Source organism: Ranitomeya imitator, chromosome 5 (genome assembly GCF_032444005.1).
Source record: "Ranitomeya imitator isolate aRanImi1 chromosome 5, aRanImi1.pri, whole genome shotgun sequence".
Classification (NCBI taxonomy): domain Eukaryota; kingdom Metazoa; phylum Chordata; class Amphibia; order Anura; family Dendrobatidae; genus Ranitomeya; species Ranitomeya imitator.
In genome coordinates, this window is record NC_091286.1 from 91605839 (window position 1) to 91620888 (window position 15050).

Here is a 15050-nt window from a genome sequence, read left to right on the forward strand (position 1 = left end):
AGCTCACTCAAACCTCCAGCTACCTTTTTACTTCTCAGATAAAGTACTGCTAAATGAGGAGCTACTTTTCCAGAACCAGTCATTATCAGTGGTAGGTTTCATTGGTTGTGGGTGTGCTGCCAACTTCACCGATTCAAGACTGGTTCTGAGATTAGGATTAGGGACAGGTAGGTTGGAAAGACCCATTCAGGAAACCGTTACTCCAAAACTTTGCCCAGCTGATAAAGGCAGAATTCACACTTAAAGTGGGAACACTTCACTCTGAGTTCATCTCTTGTTATGTTTTGGATAATTTATCTGCTGGGTTGGTATTGGGGTTTACATGGCTGCATAGTCACAATCCTGTTATTGATTGGTGTCCGAAGGATATTGTTAAGTGGAGGCCAAACTGCCATAAGAAATGTCTTAGTTCTGTACAAATTTGCGCCGCAAGTCTGAAGGGTTCACTGGGGTACTTGAAAGACTTCGTAGATGTGTTCTTGTAAAAAGAGGCAAAGATATTACTTCCCCATCATCCTTATGGCTGCGCTATTAATCCTATTCTCAATGCCAAATTACCTAAAGCTAGTTAATTGAAGGAGATTCAGATCCGAAGCGAGATCCTGAGTCATGGCTCGATCCATGAAGCCTGATTGTCAGAGCCGAAATCTCGATATGAGCATGCACTGTATCTGGCGCTATTTCGCTGAAGACCACCGGAAGTTAATCTGAGCATGCGCCGTCTCCGTCACTATTTTGCTGGAGAATGCCAGGACATGAATGTGCGCAAGCACCCCCTTGGCAAGGGTGACGCCAGCTCCAAATTTAAAAATAAAGACTCATAGAAATACAGAGTGTGCCATGGTAGAGGTGATCCTACCCACAGTCCTGTTTCGATGCGTGAACAGGCTGTTCCACTTCTAAGGTGAATTAAACAAGAACCAGGCTACAAATTTTTTTTGCTACAGGTAACCATTAAATCAGTATAACAGGGCCATTATGGCCATAGATTTACTTTAAGAGGTTAAATTGTGATAACAGTCTCTCTTTAAATGAAAGGGGTGTAGCATAATATGCCAGACCATGCGTCATAGAAAGAGCCAAAATGTTTGGTACAAAGTAAGCCAACTAATAGTTCAATCTTCACATCATACAGGCTTGTTGTTACACTCTGGAGCCTTATTTTTATTTATTTATTTTGTTATTTATTTTGTGGCTGTTTAAGACTAGTGATGAGCGAATATACTCGTTACTCGAGATTTCTCGAGCACGCTCGGGGGTCCTCTGAGTATTTTTTAGTGCTCGGAGCTTTCGTTTTTCTTGCCGCAGCTGAATGATTTACATCTGTTACCCAGCATAAGTACATGTGGGGATTCCCTAGCAACCAGGCAACCCCCACATGTACTTATGCTGGCTAATAGCTGTAAATCATTCAGCTGCAGCAAGAAAAGCAAAAACTCCGAGCACTAAAAAATACTCGGAGGACCCCCGAGCGTGCTCGAGAAATCTCGAGTAACGGGTATATTCGCTCATCACTATTTAAGATCCATTCACTTCTAGTCACTTAAAAGTAACATTGTTGCAATATCTTAAATGGCAGCTAACAATAAATATGGCAGGAGTGAACCAGAAGCTGCATACAAGCTGAATAAGCTGATCTGCAGCCTCTTTATACAGCTGATTGGAAGTGGTGCCAATAGTTTGACCCCTAACAAACGAATATTGATGGATGATCCAAAGAATAAGCCTCCAATCTTAAAAGGCAAGGTGACCGCTTCAACTTGTTAATCACAGTTAGGCTGGGTTCCCATTGCGTTATGGGAACGCGCTTAACGGACAGCGTTGCACGGCGAAATTAACGCCGTGCAACGCGTCCGTTAGCGCGCCCATTCACGGCAATGGGAACGCGCAGCACTAGCGCGTGCCATGTTCGGCACGCGCTAGCGACGCGCCGGTGTTTCCTGGCGCGCCGCGGTCCGTTCTCCGCTCTCGCAGATCGGGGATCTGCGAGAGCGGGGACGTTACCGCGACCCCAGGACGCGGCCCCATTAAAAACATTGCGTTAGCGCAACCCGCTAGCGCTAGCGCTAAACGGGTTGCACTAACGCAATGTGACCCTAGCCTTACAATGTATTTATCAATGTCTGGTACCAGAAATTTATATTGAAGAAGTAGGACATGTGTAATGTTATGTCAACCATAAGCCTTTCTGCTCTGTGTGACCGGGGAATATGCTTGAGTAGGTTTCCTCCCACGCTCCAAAGACATACTGATATGGAATCTAGATTTTGAGCCCCAATGGAGACAGCGATGATGATGTCTGTAAAGTTTTGCAGAATATGATGGCGCTATATAATCAAAGCATAAAAAATAAATAATGACAATAAATAAATGACAGTTTTCCATAAGAACAGCAGAGGGCAGTCTTGTCTCCACGTGTTTCCACAAGAACAGAGATTGTAGAGCTGCGCTCCTTTGGACCTTCAGCTTTTTGGGCTCTTAGATCCTGAGACCTGGACATCCCCTTGTCCCTAAGAGACCAGATGATCGCTTCATTACTTACACATTTCAATGAGATTCTTCTGAAGATTAGAAAGATTAGATTAGAAGATTAGAAACCTGCATTGTCCTGCAACTTTTTAGAATCTTGCATACACAGACCATTGCTCACAATTTTTACTTTTGCCTTGAACGTTACCACCTGACTATCCTCACAGTCATCGACCGCAGCGATCAGCACTGCATTACAAATATAAAGCAGTTGTGATATTATTACATTTTTTGCAAATAGACATTTATACCTTAGAATAATGTGATCATAGCCGACCCCTGGACTCTTTTCCCTGTAATTCTCTAATTTTTATTTGGTGTGTGTCATGCGTTTTGAGTCTCAACTTATTTTTTCCACTTGGTCATTCATTTTGCCCTTTTCAGTTGAACAAAAGTATTTTACGAACCATGCTATAATATTCATTTAGTGATCTGGAACCAAACTTTTTACAATTTATTACATTACACTTAGTTAGTTACACTTATTTTTTGGCAAACCGCCCCCACCCACCCAAAATATTATCAAATCATCTCAGAATAAGTTTGCCAGCAGTCCCACTCAAATCCACTAATAACACTTACGGTCCAGCAACAAAGAAATGACAATCTCAACTACTGCTACAGCTGTCTATACATCTATTTAAGAAAATACATTGCTGCACAATCTATTACATCATTTAATACAGTACTTTTTCAGATTTTTGCAGCAGAAAAGTGATACTTGAGTAAAGGCTGAAGTCATTGGAAGTAAATGGCTCCCTCTTGTGGAAATATAATATAATACATGCTTTCTTTTATTTTACTATATTATTTCAGAATAGTATTACTGCACACAATTACAGATGTGTGAAGAAAATGTGACATGACATAGACTAAGTTTATGTATTGTTTTTTAATTATGTCTGAAGTATACATCAGGAGTGTTCACATATTTTGATATTTGAGAAGGAAGTGCTGCGTTTTCATATAGATAGATAGATAATACATAGAGATAGATAATAGATAGAAGGATAGATAGATGAAAAATGATGGATAGATATATACATAGATAATAGATAGTTGATAAGTAGATAGATAATAGATAGCTAGATATATATAGAGATAGATGGATAATAGATAGATAGATAGATAGATAGATAGATAGATAGATAGATAGATAGATATGGGATAGATAGATAGATAGATAGATAGATAGATAGATAGATAGATAGATAGATAGATATGGGATAGATAGATAGATAGATAGATATAATAAATAGATGATAGATAGATAGATAGATATAATAGATAGATAGATAGATAGATAGATAATGTATAATAGATAGATAGATATAATAAATAGATGATAGATAGATAGATAGATAGATATAATAAATAGATGATAGATAGATATAATAGATAGATAGATAGATAATGTATAATAGATAGATAGATATAATAAATAGATGATAGATAGATAGATAGATAGATAGATAGATAGATAGAAGAGAAAAAGCAGGACCAACAAAATATGAATGGTGTCAAGCCTCCCAATTAAAGATCAATCCTCCAAATACACAGAAAAAATGGAGACAGCACTCTCATTAAGGGTTATTAACAGTCAGCCTGTTCTCTATTTTTTTTCCAACTGGTGTGCTGCTTCCATTTTTCCTAGATAGATGGATGGATTGATAGATTGACAGTAACTGGAATATCATCCATATTACAATGGTGTTTTACTATCGCTTTGGGTTAAGTATTATAGAGAAATCTTTACATTTCATGTTGTTTTTACTATTTTTTTTTTTTAGGGAAGTAATGCAGTCATTTAGTCGGTTCCTCAATATTTTGTGCACAGTGTCAATGTAGTCTGATAAACCACACGCTGCAAAATTAAAGAGATTGTTTGGGATTTTTTAAAAATAGGGTAAATGCAGGAGATGGTATAACATAATAATATAGAAAGCATTACTTACCTATTCTAAGCTCGCTGAGGCCACATGATTGATTGACGTAACATCACTGCTGCAAAAAAGCTGGACGTTTCAATAGGTAAAATATATATTTTTTAATACGTTTCATGTTTTACCTTCATTTTGAAAAATTGTGGACAATGTGCATCAATGATATACATGCTGACATCTACCAAGACAATTCCTTTATTCTTTTCATTCTCACCACCTTGTGAAAGCAGCTGCAGAGAGTAGGATTTTTCGCTGGCTGTTCTGCATTATTACAAATGTTTTGTTGTTACTCTAATTCCCTAATATAAAGTCCTGTGTAAAAGTTTGGAAAAACATGCTGCAAAGTAAGAATGCCTAAAAAAAAATATGTGAAATAAAGTGTTAATCGTGTATTTTTATCAATAAACAAAATGCAAAGTAACATAGTAACATAGTAACATAGTTAGTAAGGCCGAAAAAAGACATTTGTCCATCCAGTTCAGCCTATATTCCATCATAATAAATACCCAGATCTACGTCCTTCTACAGAACCTAATAATTGTATGATACAATATTGTTCTGCTCCAGGAAGACATCCAGGCCTCTCTTGAACCCCTCGACTGAGTTCGCCATCACCACCTCCTCAGGCAAGCAATTCCAGATTCTCACTGCCCTAACAGTAAAGAATCCTCTTCTATGTTGGTGGAAAAACCTTCTCTCCTCCAGACGCAAAGAATGCCCCCTTGTGCCCGTCACCTTCCTTGGTATAAACAGATCCTCAGCGAGATATTTGTATTGTCCCCTTATATACTTATACATGGTTATTAGATCGCCCCTCAGTCGTCTTTTTTCTAGACTAAATAATCCTAATTTCGCTAATCTATCTGGGTATTGTAGTTCTCCCATCCCCTTTATTAATTTTGTTGCCCTCCTTTGTACTCTCTCTAGTTCCATTATATCCTTCCTGAGCACCGGTGCCCAAAACTGGACACAGTACTCCATGTGCGGTCTAACTAGGGATTTGTACAGAGGCAGTATAATGCTCTCATCATGTGTATCCAGACCTCTTTTAATGCACCCCATGATCCTGTTTGCCTTGGCAGCTGCTGCCTGGCACTGGCTGCTCCAGGTAAGTTTATCATTAACTAGGATCCCCAAGTCCTTCTCCCTGTCAGATTTACCCAGTGGTTTCCCGTTCAGTGTGTAATGGTGATATTGATTCCCTCTTCCCATGTGTATAACCTTACATTTATCATTGTTAAACCTCATCTGCCACCTTTCAGCCCAAGTTTCCAACTTATCCAGATCCATCTGTAGCAGAATACTATCTTCTCTTGTATTAACTGCTTTACATAGTTTTGTATCATCTGCAAATATCGATATTTTACTGTGTAAACCTTCTACCAGATCATTAATGAATATGTTGAAGAGAACAGGTCCCAATACTGACCCCTGCGGTACCCCACTGGTCACAGCGACCCAGTTAGAGACTATACCATTTATAAAGTGAATGATCAAAAGAGGAAAAAAAATCAGATGAATATTTAGTGTGGTCACCCTGTGCTCTTCTAGGTACACCTGCACACGGTTTTTCAACAACCTCAGAAGGTAGGTTGTTCTAAACATGTTGGAGAATGAACCCCAGATCCTCTGTAGATGAAGGCTTATGCTACTCATCCTGTCTCATCATGTAATCCCAGACATACTTGATGACGTTGACCTTGGCTCTGTGGGCCATATCATTACTTCCAGGACTCCTTGTTCTTCTTTCCTCTGAAAATAGTTCTTCATGACATTGGTTGTATGTTTGGGGTCATTGTCCTGCTGCAAAATAAATGTAAAGCCCATCAGATGCCTCCATGATGGTATTGCAAGATGGATAGATAATAGCCTGTATTTCTCAACATTGAGGACACTATTAATCTTGACGATATATCGCAACTGCAGCGCCAAAGTAGCAGGGAACATCATCCATGCTGCACTATTGACTTCAGACACTCATTTTTGTTAACTCAGTGGCCCTTGGGGAAAAAACTGACTTCCGTTACCGCCGAATATTTCACATTTTGACTCATCAGTCCAGAGCACCTGCTGCCAGGATTCGCATCCCTATGTTTTCTTACATAGTTTAGTCACTTAGCCTAGTTTCTATATCAAGTATATGGGATTCTGACCACAATTCTTCCATGAAGACCACTTCTAGCCAGACAATAGATGGGTAGATGGGTGTAGCTGTATCCCATTCGTTGCTATGAGTTCTAAGCTGATGCCACAGCTGGACGTCTTCCGATTTTGGAGAGAAGTAAGCATGATGTGTCTTTCATCTGCTGCATCAACTTTCCTTGACCATACACTGAGTCTACAGTTGCAGATTTCTCTTTTGTTCATTCAATTTTCATTTTGATAATTTAAAAAAAACAACTATTAACACTTCTATCTTTGAAAGCATTTTTACTTTGCAGTGTTTTTCCCACACCTGCCTAAAACGGTTGCATAGTAGTGTACAAGAACTTTCCCACTATACAGTATACACATAAATATCTGACAGGTTATAGTCCACAGATTTTCATTCTGCAATGGTAGGGATTAATCATAGGAGGAAAGGAGAGATAGATAGATAGATAAATAATAGATGATATATAGATAGATGATAGATAGATAGATAGATAGATAGATAGATAGATAGATAGATAGATAGATAGATGATAGATAGATAGATAAATAATAGATGATATATAGATAGATGATAGATAGATAGATAGATAGATAGATAGATAGATAGATAGATAGATAGATAGATAGATAGATAGATTATAAGTAGATAGATAGTTGATAGATAGATAATACATAGATATATAGATAGATAGATAGATAATAGATAGATAGATAGATAATAGATAGATAGATAGACAGATAATAGATAGATAGATAGATAATAGATAGATAGATAGATAGATAGATAATAGATAGATAGATAATAGATAGATAGATAATAGATAGATAGATAGATAGATAATAGATAGATAGATAGATAGATAGATAATAGATAGATAGATAATAGATAGATAGATAGATAGATAATAAGTAGATAGATAGTTGATAGATAGATAATACATAGATATATAGATAGCTAGATAGATAGATAATAGATAGATAATAGATAGATAGATAGATAATAAGTAGATAGATAGTTGATAGATAGATAATACATAGATATATAGATAGATAGATAGATAATAGATAGATAATAGATAGATAGCTAGATAGATAGATAGATAGATAATAGATAGATAGATAGATAATAAGTAGATAGATAGTTGATAGATAGATATATAGATAGATAGATAGATAGATAGATAGATAGATAGATAGATAATAGATAGATAATAGATAGATAATAGATAGATAGATAGATAATAGATAGATAGATAGATAGATAATAAGTAGATAGATAGATAGATAATACATAGATATATAGATAGATAGATAGATAGATAGATAGATAATAGATAGATAATAGATAGATAGATAGATAGATAGATACTGTACATGTGTGTAAATTGATAGCTGTAGGAGGGTTCAACTCCTACTTTCAGAGTATTTTACTTTTTGCCTTTTCATAGCTCAGAGAGTATGAAGCCCTTACCACACTGATTGTAGCACGGGGACGTTAGGGCTGACTTGCCTGTTATGCCAGTTTAGTGTGATTGTTGTACCATTTGCTGCTAGTGAGATATTTAACAATGAAGGTCAATTGTTTGACAAATCTGGAAATGATCCAGTTAACGCCCCGGCATTTTTTTCTATGTAGTATATGATTGATGAAGAGCACTGTGACCTAAACTTTCCAGTTCAAAATTAATTTTAGTACTCCTCAATGATCACTGCGGCTTGTATGAACCAGAACAATTAGGAGCCAGCAGCAAGTAAATGAGTTTTATTTTAATGATTACATGATAATTATTATTTTTATACCATAACTGTATAAAAAAAAAGACACGGACCGTACCTCCCAAAATATGTATAGTAATGGCTTGCTATTTTTAGTCTATAATCATATAATATAATGTCTAATATTTTACTCTCTGTATGGGACAATCCAGGTCAATAGAGCTGTCCAAATAACTAAATGGCAGAATTGTGAAAGCCATACATTAATAGAGTTTTTTCTGCATTTGTTTCTATTCTATGCCCGGTGGCACCTCCATAAAGTACATTATTCTCTCCTGAGAAAAAAGGCTTCTAGGAGAAAATACCTGTATAATGATGACATACGGTGGATCATGTGGTGGTTATTTTTTTACATATTCATATGGAATCCATGAATGGTGTCATATAAGAATGACAAGTTATGATGGATAGAATATTAGAGAAATAGTAGGGGACGTCAGCAAACTATATGTACTGTAGTAAAGCTAGGTAAAAAAACTGCTGCATTCAGTAATTTTGCACATGAGATCTAAATCTACAACATCTGCAGATATAGCATTTGCCACCATGACAGGCAGTCCTCTATGCAAATAGTATAGACACATCATGCTGCTGGAGTAGCGTCCCGAAGCCAACAAGATGACGTCTGCTATTATCTGTAAGTCCCTTGTTGAGCCTGGTCTGCATGTACTCCATTATTTCACTGCCAATAAGTAGTAAAAAGAGTTTGCTATATTTTATTCTGGAAATATTATTGATCCCATTCCTTTTCATCAAATTATGAATCACTCCATATTGTTATTATTTTACTTATATAGCGCAATCATATTCCGCAGCGATTTACAGACATTATCATCTCCGTTTCCATTCTAGCTACAGCGACTCAATGTAACCAATGCCTTAGGGTACCGTCACACAGTGCAATTTTGATCGCTACGACGGCACGATTCGTGACGTTCGAGCGATATAGTTACGAGATCGCAGTGTCTGACACGCTCCTGCGATCAGGGACCCCGCTGAGAATCGTACGTCGTAGCAGATCGTTTGAAACTTTCTTTCGTCGTCTAGTGTCCCGCTGTGGCGGCATGATCGCATGGTGTAACATATATCGTATACGATGTGCGCATAGTAACCAATGGCTTCTACATCGCACATACGTCATGAAATTATCGCTCCAGCGTCGTAGATTGCAAAGTGTGACAGCAGTCTACGACGCTGGAGCGATATTGTTACGACGCTGGAGCGTCACGGATCGTACCGTCGTAGCGATGAAAATTGCACTGTGTGACGGTACCCTTACTATAAGCATTTACTTATTGTCTTTTCAACAACCTTATCCAACTACTGCCCGAAATCACTACATCTATCTGCTTTCACCTATTTTCAGCCCTTGAAGCTATTGAACATTCTCCACTTCTAGATTCTCTCCACACCATTCATCAGAAGTCTTCTTTACTGGATCTTTTCCAATTTCCCCCACAGATCCATGCATTCTTTCTGCTGGTGTACCTTAGTGCTCAGTGCACACTCTCCTTCTTTTCTCCATCGGCACCTACAGGTTTTTTTTTTAAATAAATCAACTCTTGGTTTTCAATACCATCTATGTGCTAACAACAGCAGATTCTAATCCACACGAGAGTGGCTACAGACCTGTGTGTCATAACTGCTTTGACAAGTATGTCATTTTGATTGACTGCTCTGCTACATTCCTAGCCCTGAAGATAACAAGCATGCTATGTGTATAGTGTCATGCAGTTTTCATGTAATGTGAATGATGATGTGCATCTTATATAATGTGTTTTGGTAATGTACAGTATGTAAGTGTAACACCCCAGGAAGCCTGTTGTTACAGTGATGTTGCCTTCTTTTCGGGGAGGGTGATACCATGCCTGGAAGCGAGGAGGATCCCTTTAACAGGTAGCACAATAAATGCAACATGTTCTGACTCCAGGCCATAAGGGGGAGCTCTAGACCCAGTTTCAGGGAAGCATCCCTAGATATATATTCTGGCATGGAGGAGGAACTATTGAGTTGAGTTTGGAGCAGACAGTGAGAGAGAGAAGAGCTGGGGCCGTGCAGCCAAGTGGTGCTGCAGCTCCAGGCCAGAGAGGAGAATCACACTGGTTGCATCTGTCGAACGTGCCAGAGGGGAGAAGCACAGGAGAATTAAGGAGTGGGAAGAGAGCTGTGACTGAGCTTCTTCTATGCTGGAGGGCAGGAAACGGGCATCAGGAGCCCGAGGCTGTGGTGAACTGTAGGTCTTAGAGCAGAACCGGAGGGCAGAAGGTTCTAGGTCATCTGTCCGCACCCACACCCAAAGGTACAGCAGCATTCAGAGCCCGGAGTCATCTGAGAGACATCTGTAGAAAGGCTCACGTTGCCTACCATGCGGGTACTGTCTTAGGACAGAGAAAGAGAGAACCTTGTGGGAGGCCTAAGGAAGCAAGGGACTCGCCTTACAGCGCTAGAAGGCTTATAACCTCACCTGGAAAGGGGGATCCATAATCGCTTCCAGGCCGACTGGATCTTACCAACACCTGTTAGCGGTACCCTGGACTGTGGCCATGAATCACCAGCAAACAGGTAAAGAGACGGCAATCCTGTGTCCTCTGATTATTTTTGGCACCACACTTTCTTTGCCAAATACACCAGGAGGCCTGGGGACTCAGCTGCACCTGTTGGAAGCATACCATCCTTGCTGCAGTGCCATCACTCCCCAGAGGACTCCTTTAAGCAGCATCGGTCACCTCTGACCAAATACCACAGGTAGCATCACGAACATTCTTATCTCTAATAATCCCTTTAAAGACCTTCCCTTTTACTTGGCTGCCCAGGGCCACAGACCGGGTCACTGCCATCGTGACCACCCCTTTAATGACAACCAGACCCGGTACCGAGTACCCCTAGGCCCTAGCGGGTGCTCCATAAGTAATGTACAGTGTTAATGTATAATGTGAGTAGTGCATAGTGCAGGGTAAACACAGAATTAGATTAGGGATAAGACAAGTATTGTTTATATAGTAAGTGGTTTGGCAACAGTATAGGGCATAGGATAAGAACAATAGGTTTAGTCTATAGGACAGGACACATACATAGTTAATAATAGAACTAGCCCAGTGGGTGTGAACTAGTTAGGGATATGCGAACGTGCTAGATGATACTCAGTTATCACTCAAGTATCACAGTGCTTGGATGTGCTCATTTCTCGGCGAGCATTAGACGGTACTCGAGTTCAAATTCAAATTCCCGCCCCACATCTTTTGCGCCTGTTACGTAGCCAATAAGCAGGCAACGGTTTGCCTATGAGTCACTGAAATATCGTAGCCATCTTGGTTGTGGCATTACTGTGATTGGCTGGTCGTCTGTAATTATCAGGGATTATAAAAGGACAGGAGCCACCAGGCTCGGCACACAGATGCCATTGCACAGCTCTGTGACACTTCGTTTTGGAGGGTGAGAGAGCTTGTCTAGGCCTGAAGGCACAGTATAACAAATCTGTAAAAAAAAGCCTGTAGTCTTGATACTGGGGCTGAAGCTGAGCCATCATACCATACTAACAGCCCTTTTAAGATCTAATCGTTTGCTTTGCTGTTTGTATCAAATACAATCTGCATTTAGCCTAGGGAGGGGGAGTTGCAGGAGCAGGAAGAGTGACAGAATCCAGTATGTAGACAGGAATTACGCTTGCAAATACATAGCTGCAGCCTTTTTTGTGGGAGCTGAAAAAATTGAATATATTGTTATTCATGAAGTATTATGTGTTTTAAGGTCCTTTTCTGTTATATAACACACTCCAAAATCATTGAAACATTTTCATGGGCTACATTTCTCAGTTATACATTATTTTGTAGTGTTGAGTACATTTCTGTAAATGTTTCAGAAAAGTGAGAAAAAACTTTTGTAAAAATGTTGTAGGCTTCCATTTCTCAGCCATATAGTGTTATGTGATCTGTGAACATTTCTGTGATCTCTAAAACTGAGAAAAAGCTTTTAAAAATGTTATAGGCTTCCATTTCTCAGCCATACAGTGTTACATAATCTAGTAGCGTTTCTGTGATCTCTAAAACTGAAAAAAAAAGTTTTTAACATTTTGTAGGCTTTAATTTCTCAGCCATACAGTGTTACATGGACTATGAACATTTCTGTGATCTATAAAACTGAGATAAAGCTTTTAAACATTTTGTATGGTTCTATTTCTCAGCCATACAGTATTACGTGGTCTGAGTACATTTTTGTGATTTATAAAACTGATAAAAAACATTTAATTTTATTGCCATCTATACACTCTTGCGTTTTTTCTTTGTTACATTACGGTGGAGTAAGCTTCTGAAAACCACTTTGATTGCTGCAGGTAACCAATTTTTTATTTTATTTAAAATAAACTTGGTTTCAAGAGACCTAGCAATTACAAAATGCATAAGGCGTGCATTAAGGGACAGGGAAGTGGAAGTGATGATGATGAAGGGACAGGTGCGAGGTTGTGAGGTGACTACATCTGTTGTTGGAGCACTCCAAGGAGCTCTTTACAACATCATTTCTTGTGGCTGCTCAACCTGCATACTCCAAGAGAGAAAGGAGGACATGATGTTTAGTGATGCACAAGTCGTAGAGCAACCTTGGTCACAAGAACCTGATGGTGGGGACTGGTAAATTTGGGATAAGGAGCAAGATGATGATGAGACACCGTTGCCGCTAAGTCTTGTTGTTAAGTCACAAAGTCAGGAGGATCAAGGTGCAGTGGTGGAAGATGAGGTGGTGGATGATGAAGTCACTGACCCAAACTGGGAAGCTGAAATGCAGAGCAAGGTCAGCAGTGTTAAGGGGGAGAGATTGGTAGCACAGAAACAGACAGGAAGAGGCAGTGGGGTGACCAGAGGGACAAGGTGAGAAATTGTTCCTCAGAGAACTGACACTGCATTTCTCCAACAAAGAGTTAGGCGCTTCCCAGCTTGGGACTTTTTTAAAGAGAGTTATGAGACCAACAAAATAGCCATTTGCAACCTGTGCCATGCCAAGATCAGCAGGGACATGACCACAGACATCAGCATGCCTGATCATGTTATCTAATCACCTGACTTGATGGGCCAAACGCCTATGTCCACAATTGTTTCCATTCACTGACACTACTAAATCTTCCCATGTGCTAGGTGCTTCTCAATCCCCTGTCTAAAACACTGGTGCTGATCCCACCTGCCCTGAACTTATCCTTGCACATTCTGACTTGCCATCATCAGGCACTCCCAAATCCTTGTCCCAGCACAGCGATCAGCTGTCCCTACCCCAGGCCTTGGAACAAAAATGAAAATTCCCAGCCACCCACCCACAAGGTAAAATGCCGAGCGTGCACATTTTCAGACTGCTTGCCTTGAAAATGTTGCCATTTAGACTGGTAGACACGGAAGATTTCCGTCTACTCATGGTGGCAGCCGTCCTTTGGTGCTCGGTCCCCAGCCGCCACTTTGTTTCTTGATGTGGTGTCCCTGGACTTTTACCAGCATGTGTCCTGGAATATCACCCATGCCTTACCAACGCACTTACTGGCATTGTCCACTTAACTACTGACACTACATCTCCCTGACTGCACACTGGGTGAACATTGTCCAGGCTGGCATGGCAAATGTACTCCAGATACCGAGGATTGCTGACCCTACTTCTATCAGGGTTTCCACCACCTCCTCTTGCACCCCTCCTGCTCCTCCTTATCCTCCATCTCTGATGTGGTATGTCGTCCACATCAGCGGAAAGCTAGAAGCTCTGCAGTAAGGCACCAACACGCTCTGCTGACTCTAATTTGTCTAGGAGACGAACACCAGACCGCGGCAGAGTTACTTAAAAAAAATAACAAATCAGACAGATCTGTGTTTTTTGCCACTGAACCTCCAACCAGACATGATCGTGTGTAATAATGAGAGTAGCCTGGTGGTGGATGTGAAGCTTGGCAAGCTCACACAGGTATGCTTGGCACATGTGCTCAACTTGGTTGTTCAACGGTTTCTGAAAACATACCCAGATTTGCCGGAGGTTCTGGTCAAGGTACGCTGCATCATCCCCCATTTCCGCAAGTCGGCTATAGCTCTGGTGGTACTGCAGCAGCGCATGCAAGTGCCAGCACACTGACTGGTGTGCGACGTCACCACCCTTTGGAACTCCATACTGAACATGCTGGCAAGGCTTTGTGAGGAGCAAAGTCAAGTGGTTGAGTACTAGCTAGAACATGCCCGTTGATATTCTAGTCAGCCTCCGCACATAACAACTGAAGAGTGTGCATGGATATCTGACTATTGTGCGGTTCTCCAAGACTTTGAGAACTTTGAGATAGGGTCACGGTCTGGGTCGTGCCACCGTGACATCCCTGCTGAGGGAACTGAAGGACCCGGCACCGAGTACCCCATTGCCCTTACGTGGGGGCGATCCATTATTTTGGCGTCACGAACAGGATCGGGTCATGTGTGCCTTAGAACTGTGCCAGAATTGTGTTTGAACTGTTCTGCTGAAAGAACTGTGTATTGCCATTTACCACCAAAAATTCCCGCCAAAATTGCCGCCATTACCGCGCCACGAGGAGCGCTGGAGAAGAAGAAGGGCATGGAGTTGTGGGCCTGAACGAACTGAGAAGCACGAAAAATAATGGCCGCCCAGTCTAAATATCTTTGTACCTTGAGGACGTGT